The sequence below is a fragment of the Macaca nemestrina genome, chromosome X (genome assembly GCF_043159975.1).
Source record: "Macaca nemestrina isolate mMacNem1 chromosome X, mMacNem.hap1, whole genome shotgun sequence".
In the NCBI taxonomy this organism is placed as follows: Eukaryota; Metazoa; Chordata; class Mammalia; order Primates; family Cercopithecidae; genus Macaca; species Macaca nemestrina.
The window spans coordinates 155,603,892-155,624,593 of record NC_092145.1 but is presented as its reverse complement, the minus strand read 5'-3'; the positions used below and the strand labels follow the sequence as shown (position 1 = coordinate 155,624,593).

The following is a 20,702-nucleotide window of genomic DNA, read 5'->3' as shown; positions in this document are numbered from 1 at the left end:
AACATTTTGGGATACCATTATTCTGTCACCACCTGGGGATTAGGATGTGGACATCTTTGAGGACCATTATTCCATCCACCACATGGGATTAGGGCATGGACACCTTTGAGGCCAATATTCTGTCTACCCCATGGGATTAGGATGTGGACATCTTTGGGACCATTATTGTGTCTATCACATGGGGATTAGGATATGCACATTTTGGGGCACCATTATTCTGTCCACCACATGAGGATTAGGACATAGATATTTGAGGGACACCCTTATTCTGTTTACCACATGGGGATTAGGATGTAAACATCTTTGGGAGCCACTATTCTGACTCTCAGATGAAATTAGAGTGTCGACATCTTTGAGGCCATTATTCTGTCTACCACATGGGATTAAGATGTGGACATCTTTGGAGGCCATGATTCCGGCTACGAAAGCCATCTTTCTGAAATATTGGTCAACAAATACTGCCCCATGACTCAGATTCAACTGGATAATTTTAAAATTGCCAAATCTTAAGTATTCAATTACAAAGCATATGTGTAGGAGTTCATTGTTTTAATAGTAAGTAAATACTTCATTGTTACATGGAACTAGTTTAAATTCCATAGTAATTGACTTCCTTTCAGGTCTAAATAATAAATTCTTCAGAAGTAAAAATTCCTTTCAGAACTTCTTTTATCAAATAATTGATCTTTCTCGTGTGAGGTATGGTATGACATTCAAATATTTGATTGCCGGCATCAAAAACAAAGAAGTTATATTTAAAGGCTTCGTTTTGAAACATTTTTATCCTTGAGTGGGTTTTCCTTATCAAAGAAAATACTTCGAGGTTCTCCATCAGCAATTGAATTCCAAGAGATGGGAGCTATAAGTCCTGGTATTATATATAAGATGCATACATTTTGGTAAAATAATGAAAGGGCTCCTGGGCTTGAGATAAAAGTCCTGGGGGCTCTTATTCCAGGTCTGCTTTTAACTAGCCATTCCTTTCCACTGGAGAATTGACTTTGTAGTGCCCTAAGTTTTCTCACCTGCAAAATGATGGTGTTGACCCCAATCACATGTCCCATCTCTTCCATCTCTCCCAGTCACATGAACTAATATCAAATTATTCTGTGACTCTGTGTCTTCTTATGTCCTTATCAACCTTTGCAAATGGGAAATTTTACAAGGACGGCAAAACACATCTTGTGAGGCTCAGGAGATCACAAAGTCACCTGAACATGAGAGTTCGGATCCTAAACGCAAATCACAAGACCACCCACATTCTATTGTGAGGTATGAGACTGTGAGAGTGAACTTTTCTTCCAATAGTTAATGTTTCCCTGACAAATTCCAGCATGTTCTTCAAGCATCCTTTAGCATGATTTCCTGAATATCAGCCTCATTATTTTGGGTTGGCCACTTGTTATTTTTATGTTTAGTTGTATAACTTCTTGTTCAAGACATTGAAGTAAGGAGATATTTTGGATGATGCCGAAGGATTCAAGTTGATGGAACTAGATTTGGTGCAGGAGTTGTCTCAGACTGCTTTGGGGTTCCTAGAAGTGGAAGGTGTAGTTTGTTGGGGGGGGGGGGCTGAATTTATATTTCAATGCTCTGAGCTAATCTTAACACTAACAGTATCAAACTCCACGTTCTGCTCCATTCTGTGCTCCTGTTATCTCAGGACACCTGGTTGATTTATTCTGCCATGACAAGGGCTTTTGGGAAGCAACTGTACAGTTGCTTTGTTAGGACCTTTTGTCCAAAGTGTCTTACAGAACTAGCAGAAGCATGAGCTTTATTAATGATTGTGAAATCGGGGAGCAGCACAGAGCTTTTTCATATAGAAAGGGAAACACTTCCAAGAAAACAGGCTTCAATTCTGCAAAGGTCAGGACAGCAGGGAGCAAAAGAGTCATTGTCTTTTCTCTGTCCCCTTGGCTATGCACATTGGAAATCTTGAATAAATCTCCCCATCCTAAGGCAGCCACATCCAGTTCTAATTGCAGGCTTCAGAGGGACTGAGATGCACTAGATTCAAAAGAATAATGTTGGAACAAGGTGCAATTAAAAAAGCAGAAGAAGAATAACAAGAAACACACAAATGTATAAATACACACACACACAGAGGAAGTGGCAAATATATTCATTTGAACTTGTAGCATAAAAAGGAAGGTGGATTTACATGTGTGCATATGTGTGTCATCATACATGCACATACGTGAAAAAACGTGATTAAATATATGTGCATATGCATATTAAATGGCCTTATAACTCTTGAGGTGAAACAATCATATTTTCCTGGAATAAGCACGGAGAAGCATCAGTTTTGTGTTTTTTAAATTAGTGAGCTATCTAGGTCATTGTTGCTCACAGTTAACTCCTCTGATATGGTTTGTCTCTGTGTCCTCGCCCAAATCTCATCTGGAACTGTAATCTCCATGGTTCCCACGTGTGAGTGAAGGACTTGGTGGGAGGTGACTGGATCATGGAGGTGGTGTTTCCTGAGGCCTCCCCAGCCATGTAGAACAGTGAGTCAATTAAACTTCTTTCCTTTATAAATTGCGCAGTCTCAGGTATTTCTTTACAGCAGTGTGAGAATAGACTAAGAGGCCCTCCCTGTGTGTTGACACAATGCTAGCAGAAGCAGTAGCCTTTCATTTCTTCTTTGTGTCCTGTCTTCTGTTAGTTTTACATACATTTGATAAAGAAAAATGAAATTGATTCATGTTTTTGCATTGTAGCTAATTATTTGAAAACCTTGGACACAAGGAGGGCCACATAAATGAATGACTTTAATGGTGAAACATTTTAATGCCAACCACTTGGAAAATCATAACATTTTACAATCAGCATTAAACATATTCTGTATGTTTTAGGTGTTTAGAGTTATATGTATAATCCTAAATATTTTAAATATTGCCAGTTGGAATTTTTATATTAGTTTACTAAAAATGTGTTCTTTTTTTTCTTTTTTACGGTTCAGCTTAATTTCACCACTTCTATAAAACTTTTTTTTAGATAAAAGGTAACTTTTTCAGAATTCTGAAACAGCTATTTTAAAGAAATATATTATTTAATATGATTATATAAGTATATATTATTTCTTTGATATCTATTGAGGAAATCAAATGTCATCTCACCAATGCTTTGAAATTCTTTAACATGAAATGGTATTTGTTTTGTAATTGAAGAACAAGGCCTAAAGTAGAAGAAAAACAAATGGCACAAATAACAATACAAATAACTGTAGGAGTAATAACAAACAACGTGACTGGAAGGTTTACTATGTGTCAGGCAGTTTAAAGCATCAATTAGGAGATTAATCATCACTATGAGCTGGCCAGGTGCAGTGGCTTATGCCTGTAATCCCACTGCTTTGGGAGAGAAAGGAGGAAGGATCACTTGAGGTCAAGCGTCTGAGACCAGCCTGGGCAACATAGCAAGACCCCATCTCGACAAACAATAACAATAAAAAAAATTAGCTGTGCATGGTGGTGTGCATCTGCAGTCCCAGTTACTTTTGGGGGCTGACATGGGAGGATTGCTTGAGCCCAGGAAGTCGAGGCTGCAGTGAGCTCTGATTGGGCCACTGCACTCTAGCCTGGGCAACAGAGCGAGATATTGTCTCTAAAAAAAAAATAAAATAAATAAAAAGTAAGAAATAAATTATCACCACAAGCTGATGAGGGAGAAATTTGGTTGGGCTAAATTTATAGATGAGAGCACTAAAGAGAGAAGAGGCGGTAAAACACCACCCAGGAATCCAGGTATGACATGGATTTTGATATCTGGGTGCCAGCTTTGCGCAGCATCCCCAGCCATCACATTGCCTCTTAACTGGATACTAAATCCATGAACAGCATTTCCCAGGTGGAATTAGGAGGGACTGACATCACAGAGTTTGATTTTTGGAAAAACAAAAAACAAGCAACAACAACAACAGTAACAACAACAAAAACAAAAAACAAGGCTAGGAAGGAGAAAACAGACGCAGCCAAATCCATCATTTGCTTTTCCTGTTCTCTGAATCACTCCAAGAATGTCAGCAACTGATGGGTGTCAAAATCACACTTTTTGTACCTTGCACACTGTTTCCTTGTCTTGGGCTTTTCCCCGTTATAATAGGACATATTTTTGTCTCCCTTCTCTCCACACTAAGAACTCTGGCTTCCCCTATGTATAATGTGGTTAATCGTTTCCTTAAATACATCTAACTTCAAAACCGAATGGGATTCTTTTCCACATTAGCTCAATGCTTGTTCTTTCTCGTAATAGGATATTTTTAATAGTGAGCTCTTTGTCTAGATCATTTGTGTATTTCTGCCCATATTGAAGAGAGTAGAGATTGACTTTTTTTTTTTTTTTTTTTTTTTTTAAGAAATGTTGATGCTGTTTCTAGGTTAGGCAAACATTTCCTACAGAAAGGAAACATGGTGATAATATTAAAATTAGTGCTGGCCAAGGATGGTGGCTCACACCTGTAATCCCAGCAATTTGGAAGACGAAGGTGGGAGGATTGCTTGAGGCCAGGAGTTTGAGATCAGCCTAGGCAACATAGTGACACCTCATCTCTACAAATAATTTATTTTAAAAAATTAGCTAGGTCTGGTGGCACGTGCCTGTGGCTCTAGCTACTTGGGGGGCTGAGGCATTAGGACTGCTTGATCCCCGGAGGTCAAGGCTGCAGTGAACCATGATCACGCCACTTGTGCTCCAGCCTGGGTCACAGATCGAGACCCTGTCTCAAAAACAAACCAAAAAAAGTGTTCATTGCCTACCTTTTTTCTTATTTTTCATTATGAAAAAGCCATTGGCCTTTTTTCCCCCCCTGCTTTCACATTTCATGCTTATTTCGTATTATTTTGTTAAGATTGATTTCTCAGTTTGAAACAAAGGTTTGCAATAGTCTGCTAAGACAAGCATGTGATTGTAATGGGGAAATTTCTTCCTTGTAAATTTCAACTAAGGAATACATAATAATACAGAATAAATGATAGGGCCACTATATCCATAAGACTATCCTTTACTTAAAGAAATTTTAACATCATAATAGGAAAAATTACCACTATTTTAGAGTGCTACATATTATCTATCATTATGTACTATTTTTCTGAACAGAACAATTTGCAGGTTTAGCTGAAGGAAATCACAATGTTAGAATCACATGCGTGTCTCAAAGAAAGTCATTTTTCAAAACTTCACAAACATATTCCCTGTGATCAGTTGTATTTATCAGAGATGTTCAGAGCATTTCTCCCAATCCACAGCCCCTTCACACAGAGCGACTTTAAAGCTTTAGGGTTCTTTTCACACAAAGATGCTCCCAGCTGGTGTGGTGGCTCAGGCCTGTCATAATAGCACTTTGGGAGGCCAGGGCAGGAGGATTGTTGAGGCCAGGAGTTGGAGACCAGCCTAGGCAACATAGTGAGAGCTTGTTTCTACACAATAATAATAATAATAATAATTTTAAATTACCCAGGCATGGTAGTTCACCCCTGTCATCCCAGTTACTCAGAAGGCTGAAATGGGAGGATCGCTTTAGTACAGTAGGTTGAGGCTGCAGTGAGCCATGATCAAACCACTGTACTCCAATCTAGGAGACAGAGCAAGATGTCTCAAAAAAAACAAAACAAAACAAAACAAAAAGTTAAAAAAAAAAAAAAAAGCCGCTCTCTTCTCTGGAATCTGAGCAAGGTTGTGAAGCCAGAGGAAGTGACACTGTGTAATTCTGAGGCTGGACTGTAAATGAAGCCCAAGCATCTTCTTGGAGGTGCCTCATACATTCCATCTGAGAGCTGTTACTGAGCCAGCATCCATCCGCAAACATAGGAGTCATGAAACCTTCACTTCATTCTATTCCCCAGCCACAGAGTGACCTCCCTACCTTTGTAAATTCCAAACATCATGGGCAAAGACAGGCATATGCAATGAGCCCTTTCAGTGTCCCTAAAGCCCAGAATCGTTAGCGTAATAAAACGATTGCTGTGCTACAAGACTAAGTTAAGGGTCGGTAGAGTTTGGATATTGGACCCTCCATAACTCATATTGAAACCTGATCCCCATGTTGCAGGTGGGGACTGGTGGGAAGTGTTTGGGTCATGGGGGTGGATTCCTCATGAATGGCTTGGTGCCCCTGGGAAGGAGTGAGTTCCTACTGTATAGTTCATCTGAGCATGGCCCCTCTCTTCCTCTGTCTTTTCCTCCCTGGCATGTGACTCTCCATTTCCCCTTTCACATTGGCCATTACTGGAAGCTTCCGGAGGTGTTTACAAGAAGAAAAGGCTTCTTACACTGCCTGAAAAATCGTGAGTCAGGTAAACACCAGGCTTTATAAATTGATCAATTGCCCAGGCTCAGGTATTTCTTTATAGCAATGCAAAGCAGACTGAGACAGAGGTGATCTGTACACAAATATAGAACAGGAAAACACACACACACAGGTCACAAACACAGCTTTCAAATGAAAGCTAAGAAGACTAAATAAGGTTCCAAATATATGAGCAATTATTTGCAAGACTATTATTTTTATAGTATTAGTACATTCCTAAAATAATCCTTTTCTTAATTCTTGATGTGTGTATCTATATTATCTATAAATATAGATAATATTAATATTATATTAATATAGATAATATTAACATTATATATTGATATTATATAATATAGATACTGTTAATTTAATATATCAATATTATATTAATATAATAAATTAATAAAAAATATAGATCTATTTTTATATTTCTCTATTATATTTATATTATCTATTTACAGATATAAATAATAACAGTAATTTTTAATTAACCAGGCATGGTAGTTTACCCCTGTATTCCCAGTTACTTGGATGTAATTATATTATCTATAATATAAATATTATAGATATATAATATATTATATAATATTACATAATTGTATATTATATATTAATATATAAATTATATATTATATAGAAATATAATAATATATAATATAGATATAAATATGTAATATATAATTATATAGATAATATAATATAGATATATAGTATAAATATAAGAAATATTATATTACAGATAATATAATATAAATATAATAAATATTATATTACCGATAATATACATATATTATATATATTTATACTATATATAAATATTATAGAGAATATATATTCTCTATAATAGAGAATATAAATATGATATTCATATTATCTACATTTATATAATATATAAAATAATATTTATATATGTTACAAATATAATTATATGTTAGATATTATAAATATAATTATATTTATATTATATATAATATAAATGCTATATAGGACTGTCTAGGACTGCTTGAAAATAAACAGTCCTTGATAGCATTTACATCTAAGGTACCAAATGGGCAAATGCAGTGTTTTAAAAGGAGTAGAAGCTGGGCGAGGTGGCTCACGCTTGTAATCCCAGCGCTTTGGGAGGCTGAGGCAGGCAGTTCACTTGAGGCCAGGAGTTCGACACCAGCCTGGCCAACATGACAAAACCCCATGTTTACTAAAAATACAAAAAGTAGCCAGGCATGTGGCACATGCCTGTAATCCCAGCTACTCTGGAGACTAAAGCACAAGAATCCGTTGAACCCGGAAGGCAGTGGCTTCAGTGAGCAGAGATCGTGCCACTGCACTCCAGCCTGGACAACAGAGTGATACTCTGTCTCAAAATAAATAAATAAATAAAATTAAAAATAAAAGGAGTAGGAGTTTTATATGTGTGTGTGTGTGTGTGTGTGTGTGTGTGTGTACATATAAATGGTTTCAATTTATGCCATTCAAGTTTTGTAGAGGGTAAGTAAAATAGCATTTCTCACAGCTTCAAAGCTTTTCCTGGGGTGACATGATTATACAAGTATAATGCTGAGCCGCCGATTTTATAACAAGTTTTGCACCTTCACAAATGACATATTCTGGCAAGGAACTTTTCAAGCATAAGAAACCTTTTTTACTGACAAGTATGAGGGGAATTAAATTGGAAAGTGGGGACTATCTATCTTGTGTCAGCATTCAACAAAGCACATTGAGGCTGTCGCTGCCTTGCTCTCCTATTTCCATAAAGCTTTCCCATTGCTTCTGGGAATCAAGCAGAGCGCCTGGTGAAATAGCCACATTTAATTAGAAAATAAAAGTAAATATGTATCATTGTCAAATTTCACTTGGACTCAATCATTCAATTAAAATCAAACCAAATACTAGGCCAGGCGTGGCGGCTCATGCCTGTAATCCCAGCACTTTGGGAGGCCAAGGTGGGTGGATCATTTGAGGTTAGGAGTTTGAGACCAGCCCGGCCAACATGGTGAAACCCTGTCTCTACTAAAAATACAAAAATTAGCTGGGCGTAGTGGCGGGAGTCTGTAATCCCAGCTACTCAGGAGGCTGAGGCAGGAAAATTGCTTGAACCTGGGAGGTGGAGGTTGCAGTGAGCCGAGATCGTGCCACTACACTCCAGCCTGGGTGACAGAGCGAGACTCTGTCTCAAACAAACAAACAAACCCAAATACTAAATTAAGGTGGGTGATGGGAACTCCAGTCCCTTGGTCTTAAAACAAACAAACAAAACAAAACAAGCCTAACTCCCCTGAATGGGGAAAATCTGAAAGATCAATAAACATAGGCCATTAAATTCCATTCCACCAGAATTCAAAGCCATGAAAAATTAAAACAAAGAAATGGAATTTCACAGCCGTTAGCTTAGCAAAAATTCAAATGTCTGCTGTATTCATTGTTGGGGAATTGTAGCAAAAGGGAATTTGTATCCAATTTTGGAAAAGTCATTTGGTATTGTCTAATGAAATGGAAAGCCTCCAATCACATATGTTACTCAACAATACCTTTGAGAAGGCAGGACACGTTTAATTACTAGGGTTTTGGGGACAGACAGGCTGGGTTTGATCTCAGCTTTTTTTCCTGCTAGCTGTGTGATTTGAGCAATTTAGTAGCTAGGCTTTAGATTTTCATTTTATGAATTAGGGCAATTAGAGTTTCGTTGAAGGCAAGTAAGTTTAATATTTGTAAAGAGCACTAAAAAAAAAACAAACCCAAAGAATTGCTGACATATATACACAAAGAAGCACTGATAACTTTGTTTCTTGCCATATTATTTGTAAAAGAGGAAAAGTGGAAATGATCAAGCAAAAAGGGAGTAATTAAATATGAATAACTCCTAGTGTATGCATACCAGCTATATTACAGTTACACAAATTGGCTCAATCTATGCATAACTAAAAGGACAATAAAATAATTTACAAAAAGATTATGCAATAATGTACTGCTAATGTAAATTTTAAAAATATTCACTAGGTGTTGTTTAGTGATAGATGTATTTTTAGTGACAATATAGAAATGTACTTTGGAAGACATCGTGAGAATATAATTAATTGATACACAACTTGGGCATTTGTCCTCAAGGCTTTCTCTCTCATAAGTTTTTGCAAATAAGTTTCAATTTGCAATGGAGTGCCCTAGAAGGAAAATAGAATAGAGTGAATTATAAATAGAGTGCGCTTGAGGTTCTTAATTTGGAAGAAAATACTTAAAAGATGTGCACTGTTAAAGTGGTTAATGTGTGTGTGTTTATCTGTGTGTATACGTGTGTGTATATATGTAAAACATATGTCATATGCATTTACATATGTTTATAGATACATTTTATATCAATATATGCATGTGCAGTGTTACAGTAAATTAGCTTGTATATATGTGTATATATGTGTGTATATATAAATAAAACAAATGTTATATACATTTATATATAATTATATATACATTTTATATCAGTATGCACATGTGCACTGTTACAGTAATTAGTATGTGTGTATATATAAATAAAAAATATCATATACATTTACATACATTTTTAAAATCAATATTATACATTGTAATAAATATTTAACATATACAGTTGACCCTTAACAAAATAGAGATCAGAGATGCCTCCCTTTTAAAAGATGAAATTTACATTAGTTCTTTTTCATTAGATAAAATGATTACTGGTAAAGCTGAGGTTTGTTTGATGACAATCACCTCCCTATAGCTGCCAAGGTGGTGGTGGTTTGTTGCATTCCACAAACTTCACTTGGTAAACCTCAATTTTACCAATAATCATTTTATGTAATAAAAAGCACTAATGCAAATGAATATATACATTGATATGTAAGTGTATATGACATTTATTTTATATACACACACAGACACACCTATACACACACACAGAAACACACACATACTAATTACCGTAACAGTGCACATCTTTTAAATATTTTCTAAATTAAGAACATCAAGCAAACTACATTTAAAATTCATTGCATTCTGTTTGGCTTCTAGGGCACTCCACTGCAAATTGGAATTTGTTCACATAAATTGAGTAAACATCCTATGACAGAGGAAGTCCTTGGGGACAAGTGCCCATGTTGTGTATCAATTAATGACATAAAAATAATCTAGTGTATCCCCTTTTTAGACGGCAGTTCTATAAAATGTGTCTGTGTACCTGGTGATTTAGAAACTGTCTAAACAGAACTACCTGGATGCCCATATTATAATTATTCAGTTAGAATGTTGTGTCTATTTTTTTGTGGTTTAAAATGTTGAAACATAGAGAAGAAATGTAAATAACAAAAAAAATTTAAGAGTGTAACAAGATTACTTTTACCAAACACAATTAGTTACATATATATAAAGATGTAATTTACATATAAATGTGTATGTATGCGTGTGTATATGCATATACAGTTGACTCTTGAACAACATGGGTTTGAACTATGTGAGTCACTTATATGTGGATTTTTTTTTCCACCTCTGCCACCGTTGAGAAAGCAAGACCAACCGCTCGCCTTCCTCTTCTTCAGCCCACTCAATGTGAAGATGATGGGGATGAAGGCTTTTAGGATGATCCACTTCCACACTGTGAATAATAAGTATATTTTCTCTTCCTTAGGATTTTCTTAATGACATTTTCTTTTCTATAGCTTACTTTATTGTAAGAATACCATGTATGATACATATAATGTATAAAATGTGTGTTAATTGACTATGTTACCGGTAAGGCTTCCAGTCACCTGTAGGGTATTAATAGTTAAGTTTTGGGGGAGTCAAAGTTATACATGGACTTTCAACTACATGTGGGAGTGGGATGGCGAGTTGTTCCTTACCTCTGTGTTGTTCAAGGGTCAACTGTATATGTTAAATGTTTATATAAATGTATGTATTGATATAAAAATGTATATTCACAAACATATAAAATATGCATAGATCCAAGTTATAGATATGTACCACATATATATATATATACACATGCACACACACACACACGTCAATACAAGTTTATGTACAAATGCTCCTTAGCTTATGATGGGGTTATATCCCAATAAACCCATAGCAATTTGAAAATATCGTAATTTGAAAATGAATTGAATACACCTAACCTACCAAACATCATAGCTTAGCCCAGCCTCCCTTAAACATACTCAGAGCGCTTACATAGCCTATCGTGGAGCAAACTCCTCTGGCAACACCGAACACGGTAGAGCGTTGGCTGTGAATGTTTGTGATTGCAGGGCTGAGTGGGAGCTGGCTCCCTGCTGCTGTCCAGACTGGTAAGAGAGGAAAACAGCACTTTCTACTGCATGCATATTGTTCTCACACCACCGTGAAGTCCAGAAATTGTAAATGGGACCATCCTAAGTCAAAGACCATCTGTATATTAATTTATATGTATACAAGTTTTTATGTAAATATATAAATGTATGTGTAGGTATATATAAGTGTATATATAAATATGTATGTGTACATGTATACTAGTTTACATATAAATAAATGTAATTATATATGATTGATAGGGTTTGGCTCTGTGTCCCCACCCAAATCTCATCTGGAATTGTAATCTCCGTGTGTCCAGGGAGGGGCCTGGTGAGAGATGATTGGATCCTAGGGGTGGATTTCCCCATTGCTGTTCTTGTGATAGTGAGTGAGTTCTCATGAGATCTGATGGTTTAAAAGTGTGGCACTTCCTTGCTCTCTCTCCCTCCCGCTGCCATGAGAAGACGTGCCTTGCTTCCCCTTCGCCTTCCGCCATGATTGTAAGTTTCTTGAGGCCTCCCCAGCCACGTGGAACTTTGAGTCATTAAACCTCTTTCCTTTATAAAGTACCCAGTCTCAGGTATTTCTGTATAGCAGTGTGAAAATGGACTAATGCAGTGATATATAAGTATATTGTATATATTATTATGTATATACACACAATAATTTTACTAAACAAAACCAGGTACATGTATAAAGATGTAGTATATTTTATTTTATTTATTTGAGACAGGATCTTGCTCTGTGGTATAGGCTGTAGCGCAGTGGCATGATCTGGGCTCGCTGCAGCCTAGACTTCTGGGGCTTAAGCAATTCTTCCCCTCAGCCTCTGTCTCAAGGACCTGGGACCACAAGTTTCCATGCCTGGATAATTTTTGTATTTTGGTAGCGATGGGCTGGTCTCAAACTTCTGAGTTCCAGCAATCCATCCGCCTCGGCCTCCCAAAGTGCTGAGATTTACAGGCATGAGCTGCTATGCCCAGACTAAAGATGTAATTTAAATATGGAGGTGGATATTCATTTATATATTAAATAAAACTATATATATGTAAATACACATAATATACTTAAACTTTATATATACTAATTTATATATAAATATATATAAATTTATATATGTACATAACTTTAGCATATATGTGTGTGTGTTTTTACGTTTTTTTCAATATTTCCCCACTTTAAGGTTGACCACCATGATATTTATGTATCTAAACATTTTTTGTAAGTTTTCATTGATGTTTAGATTCTGACTTATTTTTCCATAATTAAGTTAACTTATGCACATTGGTTTGTGTTTTATAGAGAACACTTATCTTTAGGACACAGATAGGAACAAGTATAATTTGCAAATATTACAAAGATGACTTCCTAATCTCAGCTGACCTCTTTCCCAATTGCAAACACTCATTTAGTCTTTAGCGACAAGAGAGAACAAAACCAACCACCTACACATCTCTGTGTGAGATTCTGGTGGCTTAGAAATCCCTGAAAGAGCAGTAAATCGTGATTATTGAAAAGCTCAGAACACTGGCAAGGCTTAAGTGCAAAGCATGTAACAGAAGGCCACAAGAATTGTTTTCCTAAGAGGAGCTAGGAACTATAAATGTCATTTAGGAATGCATTGAAATGCCATTGCCTAGTGTGAGTGTTGCACAGAAACTTCTGGTCATTTCTTCTGGATCTATTATTTTGGATAAACTTCCACTGTCATAGAATGGCCCTGCCCTCCAGCTGCACAGGCAGCCGCTAAGGCATACTGGTCTCCTTCCTTCTGTAATCTGTTGGCAGCTGCCATGACCAACCTGCAGCCAGTGGCTCCAAATGGGTGTCTCAGGAACAGAGATTCATCCCAGTTATTAGACTTCTCCAAAGGAAGCAATCTAACTTTGGTTTTTCTACCCATGTAATTTTGTGCAAACCAATCAGAATCCATGACTTCAAAATTTGCTAAAATCTTACCTGAGAAAGCTTTGTGAAATTCAAAAGCATCAATATCATTCATGGTTAATTCTGCCTTTTCTAGAACTTTTGGAGTCGCATATTTTGGTCCGAGTAATAGTTGATCTTTTGGATCATGAGACACGTACATAAAATCCCTCAAATACGCCTTCGGCTTATAACCCATGGCCAGAGCCTTTTCCTCTGCCACAATCAACATTGCAGATGCGCCATCAGTCAACAAAGAAGAATCTGCAGCTGTCACTGTGCTGCAGGGCTTGATGAATGCAGGTTTTAGTTTAGCCATCTGCTCCAGTGAGGAAGGACAGATGCCATTATCTTTGGTAACTGTATTTTTTCCTGGTACTTTGAAGATTACGACATCAGAAAGGAGTCCATCCTATGCCTTCTTGGCCAGACTGTGAGAGCTCAGCGCATATTCATCCTGTTCCAGTCGAGAAACAGCAAAGGCAGCCGCCAGTCGGTCTGCAGAGTGGCCCGTGGTCTCACTGATGGAGAACTCAGCAACCGCAGGGAGCTCAGGTGCTAGGAAATTCAATTGGAATTTAGAGATTAAAGACAGTCACTGGCCCACAGATTTGGCCTTATTGAGATCAAGCATTAGTTTTCTCATTTTCCTTGAGTGACGAATAGGGACATGGGACATCAACTCGACACCACCTGTCATGGACACATCACAGTGGCCAGAAGCAATCAAACCAACACCTGTGGTCATGGCTTGGTTGGCAGAGATACAAGCCATGGTGACAGTGTGAGCAGGAGTCTTGTCAGAGAAGGCAGCTCCAAGGGCAGCCTCTCTAGCCACATTGCTTGTTTTTACTTCCTGAATAACTGTGCCAAAGATGATATAATCAACTACTTCCTTGGGGACACTGGGCTGATACAACAAACCCGTAAGTGTTGCTCTAGCCAAATCATGCGGCATTAGGTCTTTATATGAAGTGCTGACAGCAAAAATGGAGTACGAACGCCATCCACTACCACAACATTCCTCATATTGGGTTTGGCTAATGTCTTCTTCATTTTGGTCTGGATCTCGGGGGCAGCTTGCAGCTAGGAGGAACAGCTCAGAGGTCTTATGGAAAATCTGAGGGCCCATTTTGATGCAGCGAGAAGATTTTTAAAAGTGTAAGTCAAGATGGTAGTCATTCTGGAATCTTAGCTGATGTCCGCGCAGACTCCTACTCTGAGCAAGGCTCAGACCCCGTGATTTTACATTTTAAGTTTACATTTCAAAATTGGCCTAGTCATTTTGTTAGCAGTACTTATGTGTATTTCTGTTTTATTGAACTTATTAAGGTTAAAACATCTTTGCACTGAAAAAAATAATGCCTAAAACTTCAAAAAAAGAAGTATATGGACAGCTTCTTCTATGTATCCGCAGTATATTAAAAGTCGATTTATGGACACTTTGGAAATTTCAGTGTCTGATTGAAACTTTCCAGCAAGGGTTGGAGTTGTTGCTCTGCTGTAGATTTTTTCTGTATTTCTGTAACAGTCCTTCATTAATCCCCTTCCCCCATGATCTTCTCAGCTTACTGTTCAGGAAGTTGCCCTGACGAGCCTCTCTTGCACAAGATGGATACTGCTTAGCTAAAACCCATGGGGCAACACCAACGATATTATAGAGAAATTCTGGCTAAACTAGAGACTTTCTCTGGGCACCACAAATCTTTAGGAAAGAAGTAACTGGCAGGTACTGTCAGAGAAATGTTGGGTAATGCTGTTGGGAAATCAAAACATCATTTCTTCATTGACCCTTTCATCAGGTCTGAATTCCTAAAGAAAAAAAAAAAAGATAGTCGATGCTTTCACTTGTGAGTTTTACACACCCATATGTTTTACTCTTTCCCTTAGCAAAAGCAAAACTACACTAGGCATAGAGATTTACTATCCTGAGTCTCAGTCTCTGCATCCAGTATTCCTATCACACTGCAGTATTTCTATAGCACTAAAATGACAGAAGCACAAAGTGTCTACATTCTGAAACTGGAGGGCATGAAACATTCATGTCACTGGCCATAGCTATGAGTGACTTTCTCAAGTCTTTTTCTAAGAGAAACAATGCTCAGAAAGTTATAACCCCACAGCTACTAGAAACAGAAATTCTGTGTCACTAGACTGCTGGTATTTTTCCTATACTTTGCCCAAAGAGCAGCATGAAGACAGAATAAATGATCCATGTTGGAACTACCTGAGTCAATCCCTTCATCTGTAACTCCCAAACACTGAAAATATTGCCATAAATATGATACCTACAATTACTGTCCAGCGTCATGCAAATGCCTGGTTAGCCTGAAATTCAGAAATGTTTTTAAAAAAATCGTAAGTGGACTTCTTACCTTAGCACATCCATGGACTAACTATGGTCCATGGACCAAATCTGGCTCACTACTTGTTTCTACAAATAAAGTTTTATTGGAAAACAGCCATACCCACTCATTTATGTGTTGTGTGTGCCTGCTTTTTTGCTACAATGGCAGAGTTGAGTTACTGCAACAGAGTTTATATAACTCTTAGAGCTGAAAATATTTACTATTTGACTCTTTCCAGAAAAAGTTGGCCAATTTCATAGCACTGTTAACAGTAGTAAAATATAAAGCTGTTTTTCCCCTTTTCTTATAGTCTTTCTCAACTTGTCATGTCTTTAAAAAATAAATTTCTTTTTCATGTCATTCTAAGAAAGGAAAAATTTAAAATATTTAGTCACTGGCAAGGTTTTCCATTTTTATCTTTATATTGTGCAATGCCAATTTTGAACTCCAGTATCTGAGCAGTTAACATGTATTCAGAATCACTGAAATTGCACAAGCTGTTATTTTGTAGCACATGCGTAAGTATCTACTGCATTCTTACCGGAACAGGGGAAGTGTGCTATACAAAATGAACTCAGCTGATTTTATTTCACTTCTTGATATGGACTTACTCTAGCAACACTGTACCTTCAGTTCACTGATGTGTAAGGAAGGCATGCAATGAACAGGAGCCTTGGGTTGCCCTCTCATCCCATCCCTCCTATGCATCATTTTCAGCATAAGTGGTTGCCTCACACGTCAAGAAGAATAGGAGATAGGATAGAGTTCTTGTTTGTTCTTGGATATTTTTTTAGAATGTCATTGCTACTTTTCTATATTTGAAGCAAGTTCTAACTTGGACACAAAGGGTGGCCTCTCTGGGCTGCAAGAGCACTCACTTTGGCATAGAAGTTACAGCCTCCTTTTGTGCACACTGTGAATCTCACCAAATTCCCCCTATTGCCGGTCCAGCAAAATTCTGTGCTCAAGGGGCTTCACGAGCATTGTACACTATTGGGTAGCAAACAACAGAGGCAGAAGTGCGTACGGTGCGTATCTCCTCTGACCACGCGCATGCACGCCTCTTCGTCCATTGCACTCCAGGTACAAAACCAAAATGCAAAGATTAAATCTTGCAGAATTTCAAGACAGCAGTAGTAGACCTCTAAACCTAGCATGGGGCACTTCTGACCCCAGGACCCTGTGCAATTGATTGGGGCCAGGCACCTGTGAAGGAGGCCCTGAGTTAGGGAATGGAAAAGTAAATGAATGCTACTCGATTTCTGTTTTCAACCCATACTTTCCTTACTCATGAAAGGAGACAACTATACTGATTTCATGCTAAGTTTTCTAGCACTACTCTACTGTTAGAGAATATATTCTTAAGTTTTGCTTGATTTTGAATGTTATGTAAAAGAATCATACTGTTTGTAGTGTCTTCCTTGAGTTCTTTCCTTGAACATGATATTTTTCAGAGATTCACCCAGGTTGATTCATATTCATGAAGTCTAGGGATCTTCACTGCTGTATAGTATTTCTGTGTAAGTGATTTAACACAAATCATTATCCATTCTCTTTTTGATAAGCATGTGTGTGTTCTGAGTGTTTTTTCTGGATTCTAAGTTCCTTTGAATTTCAGTTTTCTGAGAGTTCTGTGCAGGAATATTTGTAATATTTTATTGAGTTTTTCGCATCTGTTGATAAGTAAATCGATTGAGATGATTGTTTGTATATTAAGAGGGGCGAATTATATTTGAAAAATATTCAAGCACTAAGAAAACCATTATACATCCCTGAAATGAACTTCAATTGGTCGTGATGCATATTATATTTGCTAGCTCCTTCAAAAGAAGGTGTTAGAAACATGCCTATAGGTGTTTCATGGTCTAAGGAGTTCCTGAGTGTATATGACATATGCATTCAAGTAGGATTCTTCATTTATGGTTCATTTTTAGAACAGACATTGTAAAGTGACAGTAAACTATTATGAAAGCATGGTGAGAATTTATAATCCAAGCAGATACGAGAGAAGGTTCACATCAATCCATGCCTCAACGTCGCTCAGTGTTTTGGCCAACGATATGGGTAAGAAATGATGCCTCATCGTTAATGAAATTTATGTTTATTTTTTATGAATGAACTTTAAGTAGTTCATATTTTTATAAGATCTAAATGAATACTTTTCTCTAAACCACCTGTTTAAAATATTCCCAATATTTATACTGTAGTATATGTATGTGTGTTTGTGTGTATGTTATTGATATATTTGCTGGTAAAATATATTGAAAATACATTCTCCAAATTGAATATCTCACCTATCAGTCTACTTTAGCATTGGATGGACAGGATTTTTAACTTTAATGTAGTTGAATAAATCAAATTTTACATTTTTGGTTATAGTTTTTCATATATATATATATATATATATATATATATATATATATATATATTTAAGACAGAGTCTCACTCTGTGTCACAGGCTGCAGTTCAATGGCCTGATCTCAGCTCACTGCAACCTTCACCTCCCAGGTTCAAGTGATTCTCCTGCCTCAGCCTCTTGAGTAGCTGGCATTACAGGTGCATGCCACCATGCCTGGCTAATTTTTGCATTTTTAGTAGAGACGGGGTTTTGACATGTTGTACAGGCTAGTCTCGAACTCCTGGCCTCAGGTGATCGGCCTGCCTCAGCCTCCCAAAGTGTTGGGATTATAGGTGTGAGCCATTGTGCCTGGCCCAGTTTTTGATATACTTAATCATCCAGTATTATAAAGATATTTTCAAACACTTTGAAATTTTTGATTTTTTAATGCTCCTAAGTTTTAAAGTTGTAATATTTGGCTTTAAGCTCTAAGCAAACCTGTAATTTTTAAAATTTAATTATTTATTTAAAGTTTATCATTTGTACAAGGATGCTTTACCAAAAGAGTTACCTTTCTTCATTCATCAATGAATGAATAAATTATGTTTCCAGAAATATCTGTTTGGGTTCAAGCTTTGTTTTTAGTGATAGGTAAACCTATCCTAGCATCAATATGATCCTCTTCTAAGATTTAGTGATAAGGCATGAAATCTCATGAAACTCATCTCCCACCTTCAGCATTTCCAGAAACATTTTCTTGGCATATCTCAGGCAATTGTCTCTCTATATAAAAATTTAAATTACCTTATCAATTTCTACAAAATGTCCTTTTGGCAATTTTATTTAAATTTCATTGAATTAGTAGGTTAATTAGGAGAAAATTGACATCATTATTTATTGAGTCTAATTATACTTTGTCAAGTAAATTTGTTTGTTGCCTTTATAAATTACATGCTAATCTACATTTTCTAAATGATTATTACTATTGAAGGAAAGAAATTGATTTTTAAGTTTGATTAGTGTATCCAACAACACTATTAAATACTCATATTTTTTTGACCAATTCTCAGTATATTTGTCTGGATTTTTTCTGTGTATTATCTTATGATTGATAAATAATGACATTTTCCTCCTTTTCAATTCATAAAACTCTTATTTCTTTCCTCTTCTTTCCAGCAAAATACAGAAGAGAGGCTCTGATAAAAGGCATTATTGGCATTATTGTGTTTCCTGATCTTAAATATGACAAACATTATTTGCTATAGGTTTTCTTAGTGGTCTGTCCCTTGTTAAGAAAGCACCTTTGAATTCCAGTTTTCTGACAGTTCTGTGCATGAAAATTTGCAATATTTTATGGATTTGTTGGTATCTATTGATAAGTGAATCTATTGAGATGATGGTTTATATATTAATATGGGTGAATTATATTTAAAAAAATATTCCAGCACTAAGAAAAATATTGTACACTCCTGAAATGAACTTCAAGTGGTCATGATGAATATTGTATTTTATGCAATCCCTTTTTTACATGTGTGTATCTGTAATTTCACTTCTATGCTCATGAGTGAGACAGGCCTGGAGTAAATCAGTCCACTACATTCTTTTCAAGGGAACTTGAGTTTGACAGATTCATGCATCTCAACTCAGCATTGTAAACTCTTAACAACGAACCCATCATAGCTGGGACCAAAGTTAAAACTAATTGCTATCTAAGTATCAGTGTTAGAATACACTATTTCCAATGTTTCCCCTCACTTTAAGTTTCTCTGATTCTTGATGTATTTTTTAATTAAATTGGATACACAATTATGACTATTATCATTATTGGATTCATAATATATTTGGTAAAATAATTTCTTTTTAAGTAAAACATTTAACTGTGCAGTTTGGTTCACATCAATTATACTTTGAAGAACCGTTTATATTACTTGCCTAGAGACAAAGTATGTGGGTAGGCAGTTGATCAATATTCTGCTAAACTTTACTTATGAGAGTTTCTATTGAAACAATTATGTATTGTTACTTTTGTTTGTCGTTAATTTAGTAATTATATCTTGAAAATTTAGTATGTGCTGTTTTAAGTACTACACAGGCAATATCTATTTATCTATTGTCTATATCTATATTTATCTACCATGTATCTACCATGTATCTGTATCTATTATCCATCATCATGATCTATTATCTATTATCAATTTATCTACCTATCATCTATTTATATCTATCATCTATTCCTACGTATCATCTAGCTTCCCCATTAACATACCTACCCATATCTATCTATGTACCTTATCTATCCATCTTGCTATCTTTTTATATTACACAGAAGTGGTTTATCTTTTAGTGATGGGGACATTTTAGGCACAGAGTATAGATTCTATAAAATCTTATTGAATTGAGTTGAATTAAAAGCGTTTTTTGGCAGAATGTGGTGTCTCAGGCCTGTAATCTCAGTACCTTGGGAGGCTGAGGCAAGAGGATTGCTTGAGGCCAGGCATACAAGACCAGCCTGGACAATATAGTG

The 20,702-nt window shown here is 36.4% G+C and overlaps 1 pseudogene; it reads right to left on the bottom strand.

Annotated features, from left to right (window-relative positions):
• Positions 1 to 13,076: 13,076 nt before the first annotated feature.
• On the bottom strand, positions 13,077 to 14,674 carry LOC105478081 (trifunctional enzyme subunit beta, mitochondrial-like; annotated as a pseudogene).
• Positions 14,675 to 20,702: the final 6,028 nt, after the last annotated feature.